Below are 18,702 nucleotides of genomic sequence, written 5' to 3'. Positions count from 1 at the left end.
TGTTGGCTCTCAGTGAGTGATTCAGACCATCTAGATGCCTACTCTTTCCCCTCATATTTAAAAGCCTATAAATGCAAGTCATTGATGATTTATCTTTAGTTTATAAAAAAAAATGCTTTATCTTTGTGAGTTTAGTCCTATACACATCTCTCCATAAATAAATCCCACTGCTTTTGCTTGGACTTATTCTCAGTCAAGGAAAAGGGAAAAGGGGTCGACCAAGTGCAAGATGGAGGGATGGTATCCTTGAAGTGATTGGCTTGACTCCGAAGGAGCTGGGGGTGGTGATGGCTGACAGGGAGCTCTGAGTTGGAAGAGTTGGAAGTGACTGAACAAATAAACAACAAATTCTCAGTCCTTGATCTCTTCCAGTTTCACCATAACACTCCACCTCCTCCAAATTCTCTCTACAAGGAGACTCCAGAAGAGGCAATTCAGCTTTTCAATAAGTTGCAGCCTACCTCTCCAGAATTATTTCACACATGTGCATGCATAATATATATCTGTTCTTCCAAACCAGTGGTTCCCAATCTTTGATTCTCCAGGTGTTTGGACTTCAACTCCCACAATTCCTAACAGCTGGTAAGCTGGCTGGGATTTCTGGGAGTTGACATCCAAAACAACTGGAGGGCCAAAGGTTGGGAACCACTGTTCCAAACCAACAGTGAACACCAGCCACTTCCAATGGAGGTAGGTGTTCCAGACTACTTGCAGTTTTCCACCCATAATATAACCCTATGTTTCTCCTCCCACCCCACTCTGATCAAGAGTATCAGTTGTCTTGAAATGCCTTTTTGTAACATTGGAGAATGATTCTTTCTTTTTTTGCTCTTGAGGGTGTGAGATATATATATGGAGAGGGAGAGGGAGAGGGAGAGGGCTCTCAAGTATTGCTCCAGGGCTATATGAAATTACTTTCCTCTTGTAACCAATGTTGAGATGGAAACATAGAGCAAGATCTTATGACAGACATCTTGATATCCTCATATTACTCCATGTGAGAAGAGAGACTCCTATGAGAATATCCTCAAAGTCGTATTGAGGGGCATTTGCTGCATGAGAAGAAAGAGATTCATTCTGTGACAATAGTGATAACTGCCTTGCTGCGATGTAAGAAGTGTCCTCATATTACTTAGCTGATAAGTTCTGACATAGTTGAGTTCAGGCAGTTCTCAAGTTAAGAACAAGATAAGTTCTGTAGGTTTGTTCTTAAGCTGAATTTTGCAAAATTTGGCTTGTTGTAGAATAAAGCCTCAGTGGAGACACCTTTTTCCCATGGTAACTTTCAAAAGTTATTTTCCCTTCTCGGGTAGATTTCTCTCACTTTCTGTTGTCTCACGCCTGTTCTTAACTATGAGTTGTTTGTCAGCCAGATGTTTGTAATTCGAAGACTGCCTGTACTTCATATAACCTGATACAGAATTCCGGTCCAAGACCCACTGAACTCAATGGGACATTTTTCTGAATGGACATACATAGGATTCTATGTTAAGACTGCTGCTGTTGCAAGGGGTAGTTAATACAGGGAATTACAGCCAGTACTAAGCACTGCAAGATACAGAGGTTTAAGTAACAGCTGATCAATATTGTTAAGATTTCAGCAGCAAATCCCAGGAAAAGTGTGATCTCTTTAATTACACATAAATAACTTGAGTGTTACTAGAAGGAAAACAGCTGTGCTACTTCCTATTTTGGAGGTGAATTCTAAACACACCATGGCGGTATCAACTGTGTTAAATACCATTGACTATATAAATGTTTAATGACTGCACTTGGCTTATTACAGGAATGTATATTTCCTTATGGGAAAGCATACATTTGGTAGCAGTATACCATCTCTCTCTTTCCCATAGAATGTGAATGTATGAGAGGATTAAGAAACAGATCAAGGGGAAATGCCTATTTAACAGTATTTTGGTATGCAATTAACAGTTGAAGCTTAATGACTTCGGTCCAAAAATCCAGGAGCATTAGATTCTTATCATTTCATTCTGCAAAGAAAAAAACCAGCTGTTTTAAAAGATTCTCATGTACTTATTCTCAAATGATAGTTACATTCATCTGTAAACAGTGCCATGTTTTTGTGGTATACAGAACACAAAGAATTACTATGATATTGACTTAAACATCTGGCTGTTTAATCTAGAGCAGTGGTTCTCAACCTGTGGGTCCCCAGATGTTTTGGCCTTCAACTCCCAGAAATCCTAACAGCTGGTAAACTGGCTGGGATTTCTGGGAGGTGTATGCCAAAACACTTGGGGACCCACAGGTTGAGAACCACTGATCTAGAAACATATGGCAGGAGGTGAATGGTAAACAGTGGACTCACAGCCGAGCTCAGAATGAACTATCATTCCCAGCATTCCTGAGACAGTGTGACCACTGAGAGAAGTCACCTTCTCCTCTCTTCCCAGAAAACCTGTAGTCCAAAATATAAATCTGTGGGTTGGAGGGGATTGAAATACAGAAAGTAAAGCAGCAATAATTACCCTGCTGTTATAAGACCAGTATCCTTATGTTGGTGAGCTGATCAATACTAGTTATGTATAATATATAAAGTAATGTAATTTAACTTTTATTTTTAAAAATCTTCATTTCCGTTTAAGTCAAAAAGATAGGCATGAGTCTCAGTTTTGATTAATGGCTTCATTTCCCAAAGAGGCTGATCGGATAAACTTTATGGGACCAAATGCAAAAGGATTCCTTTAAGAATTCCCACTGCTGGGTGATTTTCACATGAATTTTGATTTTTAATATTTATGAGTTTATTTATTACAAAGCCTGATTGTGTTGTCTTTGATTCAGTTAAATTATCAGTTTATTCCTTAAAATAGCCTTGAATAACCTGAACTGTGCAGCTAACTTCTAATTTTAAGTTTGGAGAGACTTTTTCCCATTGCAGGGGCCCCAACGGAGGACCTTCTTAACAGCAACACCAGAGGCACTCCCAAGTGGTCAGCTACTGGTCAAAGGACATTTAATAGAATGCTAAGTTTTTAAACTTTGTGTTTTCTCAAATACATTCGCTCTTGACACGATCAATGAATAAATATGGGCAAATAAAATGCTCTGACTTTGAACCTGAGGCAAGCAGTCCATGTGATATATAACTAATTCCACAGCAGAAGAGCTGTGTCCAGCCACTAATCCACCACAAGAGGAAGTTCAGGATATTCTGAAGCTCCCCAGAAACCCCAGGGTGATTTGCAATAGATCTGACATGTGGACAACTGGAATGTGTTGAATCTGGGGCAATCCAATGAGCACCTATCAAAAAGACCCACTGCTATTTCACCAGCTAGAAGCAGGTCCCTAGCAGAGCTTTGTTGATGATGTCATTTCTGGCAATCACATGATTGGGTGCTCTGCTACCCCCCAAGAAGGACAGGACACCAATGTGATGCGCTGCTAGTGCTGCCAATTGTGTGGACTGCTCAAGGGCTTTGGGCTCCTTCCATGCCAGTACATTTGGGCTCCCTGTGGTGTATCCAGGCTGCTCCAGAAGAGTTTATTCCCAAGTATTTTGCTTAGTGTAGACGAGTAGTTCTCAACATGTTGGTCCCCAGATGTTTTGACCTTCAACTTTCAGAAATCCTTACAGCTGGTAAACTGGCTGGGATTTCTGGGAGTTGTAGGCCAAAACACCTGGGGACCCACAGGTTGAGAACTACTGGTGTAGACACAAAAATAGATTCCCTATTTGTTCATTACAGTTTATTTCACTTGTGTCTGCTGGTGTACTGTGTACTTTTAGCATATGATGAAAGATTTCATATAATATAATCTTTCATTTTTATCATTGCATCATTTCCTTCTTCCTTTTCTCCTAGATCACAGGTGGGGTAGTTTTTCAGGGACATTTCCTGCATCAAAGTATTGGTCCTGTCTGTTCTCACCTTCTTTTGGGATATGATCCCAATGAGCTCTTTCTATATAATGCTCTCCAGATGTGCTTAACTAAAACTTCCATCATCCCCATCTCGCCTTGGGAATTACAGTTCTGATCTCTTGTGATGACCAATCTCTATAACACAAAACTCTTTTGGTGCCAAACTGGAAACAGGGGGAGAGAGGTTGTGTACACAGTGGGCAGTAGATGCACACTGCTTGTCCAAATATGTGCTATACAATGTGTGCAGTAGATGGTATAAATGTATATAATAACAGAAAGACAAGTTCTAAAATTGGCACTAACACATAGCAAGCTCCCATATATTATGTCAGAATTTTGCCCCATCTAACTTAGTAACTAATCCAGACTGGTTAGCAAGTTTCAGGGTTTCAGACATGAGCTTGTCCCAGTCCCAAACAGAGAACTAAGGGCAAAACTCACTGAGGAAATGTTCCTATTGATTGCTTCATCTACTCCCATAGTTCTCAGAGTAATTTTTAAAAAATAAATAACCACGCAAAGCTTCCTTTATCACAGAACACCCAGAGGTATTTCTTAGCACAAATGGCAAAATTGTGTTGCTATGTACGCCCAAACTGTTTTCTGGTTTATGGAGTGCCTAAGGCAACCGTATCACAGGGTTGTCTTGGCAAGGTTTGTTTAAGGGTGGGGATAAATTGCCTTTGCTTTCCTCTGAAGCTGAGAGAATGTGAATGGCCAAGAGCACCCATGGCTAACCAAACTTTCAAATCCCTGACTCCAGGATCCTCATAAAATGTTCAAATTGCCTCAGCAAAATTTTATTCTTATCTAAACGGTTTATTTTTAAAAAATTGCAGGAGGGAAAACCCCTTTAAAAGGGCATAGTTTTGTACATGTCAATTAATGGACATTCCTTGCTGGATAGGAGACAGAGCACAGAATCTTTATGCAAGAACTGCAAGATTTTTGAAATACTGTCACCCCAATCTCTAATAATGAGCAAAGACATAGAAAAAACAAATGTTGGCCAATTGTAAATAGCATTATGAGATCTGAAGGTTTATTGGCCACATTGCCTAGCCAACTTACCACATCCTCCCTTTCCTCTCTGCCACCTGGAGAGATCCACGTGAATTCAAAAACAGCATTCAGGACAACTCAGTTTGTCAAAAAACAATGCTCTCCATCATGAGAATCTTTACTTTTTTCAGTAGCCTCCTTTCTCCTATAGGAAGTTGAACCTGGCACTCAAACGCAAGGCATGCAGTCTCTCAGAGTATCCAGGAATTTATTTACAGGTTCCCTGCATCTGTAGTTGTATCATTATGAAGAATATGTAGGTGGTGGCAGGCAACTCTTGCCACAGTGAGGCAGTTAACCTGTTCTAGGACCTTATCACACCTCCCCCTCCCACCATGCCATTTTGCCAGTAAGTGTGCCACTCCAGCCCTCTGACACTTCACTCATCACACAGGGGAAGCATTGCTTAACTAGGACAGAAGTGTGCTGATGCCGGTTGGGGGCATGGCCTCTGCTGGGAGTTGAGGGATGTTGTGTCATGGGTCATCCCTCAACTGGCTGACGAGTGCCGTAGGAAGTTTAAATTGTTAAGTGTGATAAGTGAGGTCCTAAGTCCAAAGGTGAAAGGAGCTATTCAAGATGCTGAACCGCTTTGGTGGCTAAAATTCAGCACATTGGATAACTCATTTCAATTTTGGATTCAAATCTTGAGCAAATTCCCTACCCCACTGATATGGAAGCTATCAGTCATCACTGTGAGATGCCAAATGTTAGGGGTTGTTGGGTCAGGGCTGATAAGAATTGAGGGAGTTGATGTCCAAAACACCTGGAGGGCCAAAGTTTGCCCATGCCTGAGATAGGGCCTGGTGATGTTATAAGGACCGGCCAGCCATTCAACATAATATATTAAGCATCAACAAGTGTTGTACAGAGTATGCTACTGAAATAAAAATGTCAACTTCTTGTAATATGGAAAAAATGCATACAAACTTGTCTAGATCGTGCACTCCCCCTGAGATTCTTTCCTCTAGCAAAAAGGAGTTAGGATCTAAAGCAGCATTTGTATTGTATAATTAATGCAGTTTGGCATTACTTTAAATGCCATGCCTCAATGCTAGGGAATCCTGGGAGTTGTAGTTTTGTGAGGAACCAGCACTCTTTGGCAGAGAGGGCTAAAGATCTTGTAAAGCTACATCTGTCATGATTCCATAGCATTGAGCCATAATAATAATAAATAATAAATAAAACTTTATTTGTACCCTGCTACCATCTCCCCAAAGGACTCGGTGCGGCTTACATGAGGCCAAGCCCACAATACATCAATAAACAAAAGCAATAACAATAATCAATACAAAACAGTTAAAATAACTCAAAAACAGAAGAATACACAATAAACAATAGACAATAACAATATCAACATACAGCATTTAAAAACCTATGGCCAAATGTAATAATTCAAATTTAAAATCAGAAACTGCTGGGCATGAACAAGGCAAGGCTAATTAGAATAGGGTTTTCAGAGAAAGATAAGGGCGTGCAGACAATCCTAAGTCAGTATTAAAGCAGTTGAAGTGATGTCAAACTGCATTCATGGCAGTTGAAGTGGTGTCAAACTGCATTCATTCCACAGTGTAGATGCACCATTATTCTTCAGACCAGGCCTTGAGATGTGAAAACTCTACTTATATAAGATTACTAATGTGTATTTTAGGACCTCTAGTCTATTATCTAGCATTTTATTAAAGTATTGAACTGCTCTGACACCTTTTTTCTGATTTTTTGGACACTATGGAAACAACATGAATCATGTTAGTACACTTTTATGAACAGATGCTATCATTTATATTACTGTTTCACTTGTGCCAGAAAATGCTAACTCTAAAGGACAACATACACACATTCAACATATGTTTCTACAGTATATTGGCTTGGGCAGTATACAGTAATTGGTCATTTATTATCTGGACTAAATCCTTTTACTGATGCCAGGAATAACTGTACAATTTCAAGGGGGTGGAGGAAAGAGAATGTTTTTGAAATGTAAATAATAGATAAAGGACACAAACAAAATGATCACAACCTAACAGTAATCCCCCCAAGGGGAAAATAGAGCCATATAAGTCCGATTTGTGAGGAAAGATCCATTAGCCAGGAAGTTAGTAAGCCGGATTCTGCCCTGTGACTCTAAAGGGAATAAGTTAATGTTAGAAGTTGGTGCCGCACATGAGAAAGATAGACAGAAGGAAGCCTTTTCCCAGCATTTCATTGTTTCCCAATAAAAATGCTCAGTCCAGAAAAAATGGAGGCGAACGTCCTGTTGGGAACTTGCATCATCATAAACTGACTTACGATCACACAATGTTGAATTGTACCATTGCAGTGTTTTTATTTTTGAGGGAAGGGTAGAAACATAGGTGCACTGTCAGTACCGTTATACGAACTGAACCATCAGCATGGCTACTGTGAAAATGTGCTCTGATGCACCACAGGCCTTTTATGTAATGGGATGGCATGAGTGTTGGCCCATGTTGCATCATTGTCAGTGGCATCATTCCACCACCCTGGGTATATCTACACTGTATCATTCATGCAGTTTCCATTCTGCTTCAACTACCATGGCTCAATACTACAGAATCTTGGGATTTGTAGTCTGGCGACAAACCAGCACTCTTTGTCAGGGAAGTCTAAAGACTTTCTAAAACCACAGATTTCATGATTCCATGGCATTGAGCCATGCCTGTTAAACTGGGATCAAACTGCATTAGCTCTACAGTGTAGCTACACCCATTGTCAAGTTATTAATCATAGCCTCTGATGCAGGGTTTCAGCCATAATGTATCGAACTGGAGTGCAAACAAATGTCAGAATTGTGTAAGAAAAAATTGGGGTCATTTCCAAACCCAATGTTTGTGAATATGTGGCAAACTAGATTAGTTTTTAATTGCTTCACCCTCATGGTAGTTGTGGAATTAGCGATGAATGTTAATCTCAAAATTTCTCTTTGAGTTGTTGTTTATTCATTCAGTCCCTTCCAACTCTTTGTGACCTCATGGACCAGTCCACGCCAGAAGTCCCTGTCATCTGTCACCACCCCCAGCTCCAACAAGGTCAGGCCAGTCACTTCAAGGATACCATCCATCCATCTTGCCTTTGGTTGGCCCCTCTTTCTTTTCCCTTCCATTTTCCCCAGCATCATTGTCTTCTCTAAGCTTTCCTGTCATCTCATGATGTGGCCAAAGTATTTCATCTTTGCCTCTAATAACCTTCCCTCCATTGAGCAACTGGGCATTATTTCCTGGAATATGGACTGGTTTGATCTACTTGCTGTCCAAGGCACTCTCAGAATTTTCCTCCAACACCACAGTTCTCTTTGAGTACTCTTTGAATATTCCTTAACATTGCACAAATTGTTTACAGATTAAAGAGCACTACATTATATGCTGTGTGGAAGTTTCATTTTTCATTTCATTTATTCCACCCAGAGTAAAGAGTCATAATGGTTTAGTGGTTTGAGTGTTGGACTATAACTCCAGAGGCCAGGGTTCAAATCCTTGTTCAGCCATTAAATTCACTGGTTGACCATGAACAAGTAATCTATATCCACAAATACAACAGTATGTATAGGTCTATAATCAATAAACAAGTACAAAATATAAACTTATATTGGGTAAACAAGTACAAATTTACAAGTATAATGTCGATGCTCCATACATCAGAATGAGTAACAAACTAAACATAAATTTGCTGCTTGTGAAGGCAGTCCGTTGAACTGAAGCATCTGTAGAACACACAACCGGTTTCGACTTTACTATATATAGTTCAGATATCCACTGAGTACAGTTCTGATGAAGAGCTTCTAGCCCTAAAAGTAAAAAGGCATAGCATTTCTATTCTGCTCTTTCTTCCATAATATACTATTTTTTCTGCTGAAAGAGTAGAAAGGACCTTAAATGGTTCTGAGTCTCAGATACTGGGATGAATTAAGACTTGTTCATACTGGAATCAAATCAATCATGGCAACTTTACTTCCGTTATGGTTAAGTATGAGTAAATCTGGATCACACAGTACATCAATTCAAAGGCTGAGTTGAAATTCAAGTCTTCTTGTACTGAGAGTTCTTTGAAGACTTTGGTAGCAAAACACTATAGTGAGCAACAGTTTGTGGTTTGGGGAGGATTTCTTTCTTCGTGTTACTTCTGTGATCGAAACCTCTCTTTCCCACAGTGCTCAAATGCAGCTTAGAGGCAATGAAGAAACAAAGCTAGAATTTGTCAAACTGGTACAGATTAGACAATCTGATGATGATTTGTGTCTTACTTTGTGAACCTTTTGCCATGTGGTGAGCAAAAACACAGGAAATTAGCTGCAAAAAGAAAACAATTGTTCAGGGAAGAAATCTGGCTGGCTGTTTGAGAGGATAAAGAATCAGTAAGATATATTCTATACAAAGAAAGTTAACTGAAGCCAGCAATATAATTGAGTACCATCAGTTATTTGTGAACTTTAAAAAGTAGTCATTAACTTGTGGACACTCCTACTTTGCTCAAATAATACAACTAAAAATGTAAGTTCTTTCAGAGATTGGTATATTATTTCTGAGGCCAATAGTCAGAGGCGGCCCTAGGTAATTTTCAATGGTAAGCAAACAGTATTTTGCCCCCCCCCCCCCAACCAATCACTAATATATATATATTGTTTGTTGTGGGAGTTCTGTGTGTCATATTTGGTTCAATTCCATCACTGGTGGAGTTCAGAATGCTTTTTGCTTGTAGGTGAACTATACATCCCAGTAACTACAACTCGCATATGTCAAGGTCTATTTTCTCCCAAGAGCGCCTCAAGAGCGCCCCTGGACAAAATCAACTATACTGCAAATGCTTACTTTGCGTAATGGGTTGAGCCGCCCCTGCCAATAGTATAGTAGAGAATTGCTTACTGGTGTCTTGATGCACAATGGGACAGATGTGCATTAGTCTTGTTATGCATTGGTACCACTGTGCATCAGTCCCAGTGTGTCTTGGTCACTTTGCAGGCTCCCCATGTAGGAATGTTACAGCCAACCTCTACTGGATAGGAACATTATGGAGCTGCCCAATTACCATTCTTTAAGGTGCAAGTCACATAACACAGAGTCTTGAGGAGAAGCGTCTAAGAATAGCTCAGCATCCTCTGCAACTAAACACATCACTTCTACCTAGAAAATCTCTTCATCAGCCTCTACTCAAAACTGGAAGTGTATCTAGTTTACACACCTATAGCAGTCCCATGCCATTTTAATTGTCATGGCTCCAACCTATAGAAACCTGAGATTTGTAGTTTTGTGAAGTGCTTGGAAACTTCTGATGTTTCAAGGGATTCGACTAATGAGTGCTCTGGTGAGGGGAAGAGATGAAGACGTTTGGCCTAAACTTTTATTTGATTTCCTAAGGCAGAAGAATCTTGATTGGAACAACAACAATAGCTCCTCACTATTGATTTCCATTAATGTTTTCTACTGTAATAAAGACATATTTTGAGCATGTATCATACCTTATAGTCAGCAACCAAGTGGATTGAGCCAGAGGAAACAGATGGTCTCATAAATGATCACACATGCCTATGCAAGAGGTCATGCCATGAATTGGCATGGATATGCAAAAGGTCAGGTTGGACGCTCTTCCTTATATGAAGCAAGAAAACAATCAAATGTAGTCATATGACCTCATCACGTTGGGGTTTTTTATAGCTCCTTTTTCCTCTTCTGGACATGGCCTGCCAAGCGCCATCAGATGACGCTGGCTTGGCCCTGCCCCTATTACTGAAGTCAAGGGGAAGTGTTGCAAGATGCTTCCTCTGCCATGATGGAGAGGAAAGTGTGTTTTGGGTGTGAGAGAATTGGCTGTCTGTAAGGACGTTGCCCCTATAGAATGATCCTTGACTTATCCATGGATCATAATCAAAATCCATAATTTTGGCCCTCAAGCTTACCCTTGATTTATAAATGAGGTCAATTTAAGTACAAAGATATACAGTGCTTTAGAATTTAACCAGGCTTTTAAGATGTAGACATCTGTGCATTGATATCACTGCAGGTATTTTACCCGATTTGTAAGATTTTGCTCATTCTTCTGTTGTGTATTTTTAAAATGAACACTTTGGATTAATTGTGCTTAATCTGTTCACAGCACAAGTGTAGTAGTATATGTGGAAATTTCCGGAAGCTACTTTTACTCTCCTTTGTTTTTGTATACATATGAGCATGCCAGTTATTAGCCCATTCATAAGACTGAGAGATCTATGTGCGCACCTTTGGTTCCAGTCCAGCATTTTCCCAATGCAACTGAAATAATCTTGTGTCCAGAATCTCCTCTCAAAGAAACTCAAGGGTAATAATGAGTAAGGCCTTCAGCTGTAATGACAGTTTAGACAGGCTAGAATCTAGATGGTTTGATTCAGTTTCTTGTGTTCCGCAGAATTCAAGTGACTCATGCTTTGTGTATATTACAGAACATTGGAAGAGTTTTCTAAACGATTCGTTTGTTTTCTAGCGATATGAGTTTGTCAGGTGTTTGCCAAAAAACACAATTTTGTTCTCTTGTGAAGAATCAGCACATGGGTGGAAGGCAGCTTTGTGGGAAAACAAACATGCTTACACACTGAATGGATAGTTTGGTGTCACTGTTTATCTGTTTATTTGAAAAAGACCTCAGCCTTTCAGGATGAATGTTTGGAATGTCCTTTAGCCCCTCTCCACTTTCTTCAGAAGCCTGAGCCATGCCTGGCCATCTGACAAAGTGCCATGTTTTTAAAGAGCCGTCTATGTTTAAATGTATTTCTCTTTCATTTAAGCCTCAGTCAGACTTTCAGATTACATAATGAAGGATTACACATGCTAGTTTCCTCTTTGTCTCATTGCTTTCCTCTTTGCTTGAAAAGAGTTGGAAGCAAATGTGAATTGTCTCCTCTACTTCTGTAGATTTTCCAGATGGTTTTCACAGAGCATGGAAATGTTACTTTTTTGACTACAGGCCCCAGATTCCCTATTCCTGTAGTAATAACAGCCAAAAACTATTTCAAAACTTGGAGAGGAGGCATTCTAAAAAGAGTAGAGGGATATCTTTGAGTAGAGATATTTCTTGCTCAAGCTGCATATATTGTCATGTAATTTATTGAGGTTGCTGATGATACATACATGTAGAAGACACCTTCATTCTCACACAGCATGAGCAAACAGGGCACCTACAACCTCAATATTGATGATTGATTTACATCAGTGGTTCCCAACCTTTTTTCGACCGGGGACCACTTGACCAGGGACTATTTGGCGAGGGACCACTTTTGTTACATTAGTAACAAAAAGGGTTACAAATTGGTTTTTGGTGAACTTTAGATATGGTTTGGGGTGCTGATTCAGAAAATTGCATTGGATAGACCACATCAGCTCTAGTTTCTGATACAGAATATATGCCATGGTCAGCAACAGGGAAGGAGTGGCAGGCGGCGCAAAAGGAGAAGAAATAAAATAAAATAAATAACATAAAAAATAGAAAGGAAGGAGGCTTGTGGACCAGATTTTTGTCCTCGCAGCCCACTGATTTACATAGAGGTGAATCTCTAATTCATAGTTAAGTATATTGTCCATAGCTTGGATAGATTAGCTGGTGAACCCATGAAGTAATAGCTGTTTTGCTCTAAGAGATGAAGAACACATGGTCTGTCCCCCAAAGTAATAAGAATGATTTTTTTTAAAGAAGGGGTAGTGTGGGTGAAGGGGACTCAGGCATACAGTTTGATGTTCCTCAGTTGGATATGTGCCTTTGTAGCTGTTGGTACATTAGTTTCAACATCTTGGCAGATGAGGGCTTTGAACAACATCTCAAGTGGAGACTTCCTCCACTATTATGAAGAGTGGCAGTAACGTGAGAATCACTCTGTTCAATCACAAGGAACCTGTTTTCAAGTAGATAAACTGTAACTGCAAGTTGGTTCAATATCTATATATATATATTAAAATTCTCATTACTTTTGGGATGGACCATATAGGAAAACAACCAAATGGGTTTCATTTATTGTCTTGCTCTCTGTATTGTGGGGCTGCGCTTCTTACAGCATGGGTTATAGAGGCAGCAGTCAGAGATGATATATCATATTCATATATCTGGTGATGTAGGATCTTTTCCCATTGTTAAGAAGAGACGACAACATTTTTATTGACCTTGCATGCTGTGAAGAAATGATCAGAATGGACAAATTTGAGGGCTTGGGAATGCATGGTCATTCATTGAACTACACAATGCAAATGTATTCTTTAACATGGCCACAATTGTTTTTGTTTTTTTCCATGTAAGGAGCGACTTGAGAAACTGCGAGCTGCTTCTGATGTGAGAACGGGCGATCTGCAAGGACGTTGCCCAGGAGATGCCCATCTTGTGGGAGACTTCTCTCATGTCCCTACATGGGAAGCTGGAGCTGACAGATGGGAGCTCACCTTGCTCCCAGTATTTGAACCACTGACCTTTTGGTCAGCAGTCCTGCCAACACACGGGTTTAACTCATTGCGCCACTGGGGGCTCCTGTGATACCACACATGCGATATCATATCTAAGGGCCCTTCCACAAAGCCCTATATTCCATTATATCAAGGAAGAAAATCCCACAATATCCTCTTTGAACTGGGTTATCTGAATGTACACTCAGATAATGTGGGATTTTCTGCCTTGATATTTTGGGATATAGGGCTGTGTGGAAGGATCCTTAGATTCAGCTTGGCAGCTTCCAGTTTTCAGGGTTGTGGGAGGAAAAACCTGAACTTTAAGGCGTGATTTCATCTCCGTGCTAGTAGATTTTAGCCAAAGAGGAAGAAGAGAAGACTACCCAGTGAATTCTAATACATTCCTGACTTCCCATGGATGCTTTCAAGTTCATCCATTATATCCGGCTTCCCTTGATTCATGATTGAAAGAAGGTGAAACTGTAATCTCACAATCTTAGCTGGAATTATCTGTGTGTGCATTGTGTTATTTCTCTAAATTTGATTTCTGATGCCTGCCAGTTGAATGTGAATCAGCTCTGGGGCAGTGGGGGGAGAGAAGCATTGTCTTTATGTGAAGGAAAATGAAAGTTCTACCTGCATTTTTATGGCCCATTTATTGCACACCGAATCATCAAAAGATACCATGGAAATCCAATAACGATATGCACATGTGCACCAGGTCATCTGGTATGTGCTAGTCAGCTGCTTTCCTGAAACTACAAGTTAGGAAAGACCTAAGAAGGACTATCCATTTCAATTCTCAATTGCAAACCACTACCAGCTTTTTCATCAAATAGGATTATGAGCATTGGCCACTCTAAATGGTGCATATGGGTGGAAAAGTAATTTTCTACCACACATTGGCTTACAGTTCCCATTAGCTTCACCAAGCATAGGCAATGGTAAGGAGTCATGGAAGTTGCAGACAAAAACCTCTACATGGTCAAAGATTCCAGTGCCTCTGATATAGTATGACCCAGGAACCTATCCCATGGGGGACACGTTTCTGAAGTTGTTATGTAAACAATAAATTGTGGATAGTAGTAAATCTTATTGAAATGAGCAACCTCTGCCAGAAGTTACCATAGTCTTGTTGGAGGGCTGAAATGTTTCTGTACTGTACAAAAAATACAATCAAAGAAGTATTGAAGATATCTATTAGGCTTGTGCAAAATTTTTGGAAGTTCTGTTTGATCTGCAAAGAGGAGAACTGACTGATACTTCTAGTAAGTAAATCTCTGGGCTGGGCTGGGCTGGGGAAAAATCCCTAAATGTAAGGCCCTTGGGATTCCCTTCTAACAAAATAGAGGAAGCAAATTAATTAGCTTAGAGATTGGATGGCCACCTGTCAGCAGAGTTTTGATGGTGCCCTCCTGCTTAGAAGAAGTGGGTTGAGGGTATCGTTCAACTCTGTGATTCTATGAAAATGTGGAATTGGTTAAAAACCAATAGAAATCAATGAAAGGCATTCAATGAGAGCTGTTGTGGCTTTCTTTCTTTTTTAATTGTCAACATTTTAAAACATTCCCTAATCTGTAGATGTATGAATATTTCTGAAAGTTGAGGGGAATGATCCCCTGTTATCTTGGGTCATTGTATAGAAAATTCAAGGTGATAGCTCTTGTAGTCTTTTTCTTTTAAAAAAGGTTGTGTATAATTTTTTAAAAATTCCCCAAAAATCTATGAATAAGCAAAATGTTCTGAAAATTGGTGGGCTAACAGTGGTAAATGTGTTCTACCATTGTAGCAAGTTTCACCCTGATATCTATAAAAATAATGGAGAAAGGAGCCCCTGAAGTTTCCCCACTTGCACAATTACTATAACAAAAAACTAATGAAGTTTCATTAATCTCGTTATAGTAACAAAATTTTCACTAACGATACATTAGAAACACTTTAGAAATGAAAGGGCGGTAGCCGCTAATTTTGTAATGACTTTTGAAACATTTTTTAATTGATCACACATGCCTATCTGCCTGTCTCTGTCTTTCTCTCTATATACACACACACATTCATAATGAATAAGGCAGGCTTTCATTGCACCACTTGAGATCAATGGGACTGCACTTGTGACCTCACTGACAACAGTCACTTTTCATTTGCATCCATTAGCTAGGTTGTCTTAAGTTGCATATTCCATTTCTACAAATTATAAGATGTTCTAAAGCCATAAAGTCAGAAACACGAATCAGAGAGTCAGTTAAAAATTATTTTCCTTTAGATACGTTCACATCTGTTGCTAAACAGAAACAAGGGATTAGATATTAGGCTACTAGATCCATGATGAAATATTCCCATGCTACTGGTAAAATGGTTTGTTCTTAATACCTTAGAGTTTGACTGCCACCATGGGAAATATTTATTTCTTCCCCTATCCCTCCTAGCAGAATGTTCCTGCTTAAGAAAGTCTCCTAGTATTTGTTTATTCTATTCCTATGCTTTATAGGATTGTATGAACAGACCTGAAGCCCTCTGTGAAAGTTCAGATTAATCAAGAGTTAATTCACTTCTTGCCTACAACCATACCACCCCGAACATGCCTGATCTTGTCTGACCTCAGAAGCTAAGAAGGATTGAGCCTAGTTAGTACTTGGATGGGAGACTGCCTGGGAATAGCAGGTGCTATAGGCTTAACTCATCTCTTTGAAATTGTTAAAGTCAACAGACAGAAACGGGATGGTGATTAATATCTGTATTCCAAAGTAATAGACATCTCACACAGACTCTTACCAGATTCGCTTGAATTATTCCAAACTCTTTCTCTCCCAAATGAGATATTGTTTTCTTAACTTGAACACATCTCATTACATTTTGGCTTTGTTGTGTCCCCAACTGGGTAAGTGATGTGGCTTGAGACTTGGCTGTGTATTCAGCCACCCTTATTCCCAGAATTTGGAATGGAGCTAATGTGGGATTTTGAAAGCTGAGAGAATGAAAAAGAGGAAAATGAAATACTTTTCAAGCTTTGGTTACAAACTAATCTGAGGTAGAATTTGGGTCCATGTGTCATGAGCACCAAAACAGATATTTTTGCTTCTCTAAGCATGACTCCCATAAGTTATCTAATATGATGTCTTATGCAGAAAATTATTAATTAATAAAAGATCAATATACTTGAATGTATACTGACTTTGTAACAGAAGTTTTTTTTTGATAGAAATGTCAAAACAAAAATAATATGGAAAACTTTTTACTTTTTTTGTACAAGTGTGTGAGCATAAAATCTGTGAAGCTTTTCATCCTTGGAGGAAATTTCTTTCTTATGGTGCAGCATCATGTGCCTAAATTGGAATCCCATCTACTACAACTAGCAGACTTGCCTTCAGGCAGTGCCATTTCAGCCATGCTGTGTTGTGCAATTTAGTTACTGTGTGTCATCTTGGCCCAGTTTGTCAGTCCATACATCAGTTCATTCTTACCAGCCCATGACTGATCCTTTTCATATCCATTTTGAATGGTCACCAACATTTTTGATAAGCTCTTAGGACTTCATCACATGGAGGTTCTTGATGCGGGGGACAATGGGGGGATCTGTAGGGCAGCAGGAAAATTGTGGGGCAGTGGGACAAATCCATTGTCCAGTATCCCACATTGTCCGCATCACTCGCTTGCCCAATGCATGCCAGAAGGAGTACCTTTTTGGTGTGCTCCTGCACTATTTCCATGTTTTTTAATTTGAACAGGATTAGTCTCCCATGTTCAGAGTTCATTATCATAGAACACTTCGTTGATGCAGCCATCATGGAGCCCCGCCGGAAGTAGTTGTGCATCATGTGATGAGATCTGGCAAACTCCATGATAGCTGCATCAGCCAAGTGTTCTGCGATGGGGAGTTTTCCAAATGTGATGAGGCTGGATCAATAATAATGAAACACACACACACACACATTTTTTTTTTGTGAATCAGCCCATATTAAGAGAAATATTCTTACAAAGGTAAATAACAAAGGCCGCTGAAGAGACATATGGATTAGCAGGTAAGCCATGGAAACTAAGTGATTCCCACATGTATGTGTGGTGTGTAATGAAAACACACACTACAAACAAAATCCACTTGGAACTGTTCCTTAGAGCAAAATAGACTCCTGCTCAAAAATAGCACCTGTATTTCTCAAACTATCCCTGTAATTCAATCTGAGAAAATATTAGTGTTCAGTTTTTCCTCTCATCTATTTGAAAGTGAGTGCTCAGAATCAGTGGCAAGGATGTTCATTTCATCAGGCACCTTCCACCAGGACAGCCTAGGAAAAGAGATATTCCTTCTGTATAAACTCACTGGATTATCCCTGATGTGTGTTTGACTATCTTTGTGGATCCCAAAGTGTGCCTGTAATCATATTTGATTTCTTGCATGAGATCATATCCACATCCCCACTGAATTCTTAGCAACTCGTGAGCACTGATGGCTATCTTCTCTCATCTTGCCTTTTATGGGCAACAAAAAAGCCCAGAGTGATACAGTGAGAACACTCATCACTGAGATGTCCCCATGAATGCTTTCAGCTAGACATTTTAGCTGGCAAGAGACAGGGAATAAATGGTACCCAGCCAGTTTGTTGACTGCTGAAAGAAAACTGATTCTTGGAAGCATACTGAATTTCTCTTTATTAAAGCTTGGAAATAATTCCTTGGATAGTGGATTCAGTGCCATGTGTTAGTGCTTCTCAATAATGTCTGGAGGTAATATCAGAATCAAAACTTGTAATATTATCCCATGAGTGATGATGACTACATTTGGGATTTTTCTGGAGTTCCCAGTGGTGCAATAAAACCAGGACATGCAGTATTCACAGTAGTAGGACTTTATGTCTGGGGAAAACTATAACATCACTTGCTACTCACTCCATTGTTCAGGTTTTACTTGTTCTCATTAAGTATAGTTGCTCTCTCTAGAGGAACCACATGAAGATGAATAAATTCACCTGCAGCAACATATTGTTTCAAGTTATCTTTATTGCAATATAAAGTCTTTTGGAGTGTGCAGGAGTTAAACAGAGTATTAACATCTACCTTACAAAAAAGATTTGTATCTGACTGAGAGGAAAATAGCTAGAGCTAGGCTGTTGCTATGCATCATCACAGTTTCTCAATTTTTAAATTTGCAGTGGAGATCTGACTATGGTGACATTTCATATGATCATCTTTGTCTCCCGACTACTTGAGTGCGATGATAACAACAACAACAATAACATAATTAAAAAGTCGACAACAGATCCCAAATGTAGACTCTTCAAGGAAGCAGATGAAACAATAGATCACATCCTCAGGTGTTGCAAGAAGATCACACAGACAGAC

The 18,702-nt window shown here is 39.6% G+C and overlaps 1 pseudogene; it reads left to right on the top strand.

Annotated features, from left to right (window-relative positions):
* The first annotated feature begins 15,919 nt into the window (after positions 1 to 15,919).
* LOC132762201 (5S ribosomal RNA) lies at positions 15,920 to 16,038 on the top strand (annotated as a pseudogene).
* The last annotated feature ends 2,664 nt before the right edge of the window (positions 16,039 to 18,702 follow it).

This window comes from Anolis sagrei, chromosome 1, assembly GCF_037176765.1.
Source record: "Anolis sagrei isolate rAnoSag1 chromosome 1, rAnoSag1.mat, whole genome shotgun sequence".
Classification (NCBI taxonomy): domain Eukaryota; kingdom Metazoa; phylum Chordata; class Lepidosauria; order Squamata; family Dactyloidae; genus Anolis; species Anolis sagrei.
Note: the sequence above shows the minus strand (reverse complement) of the source record. Positions and strands in the feature narration are given on the sequence as shown.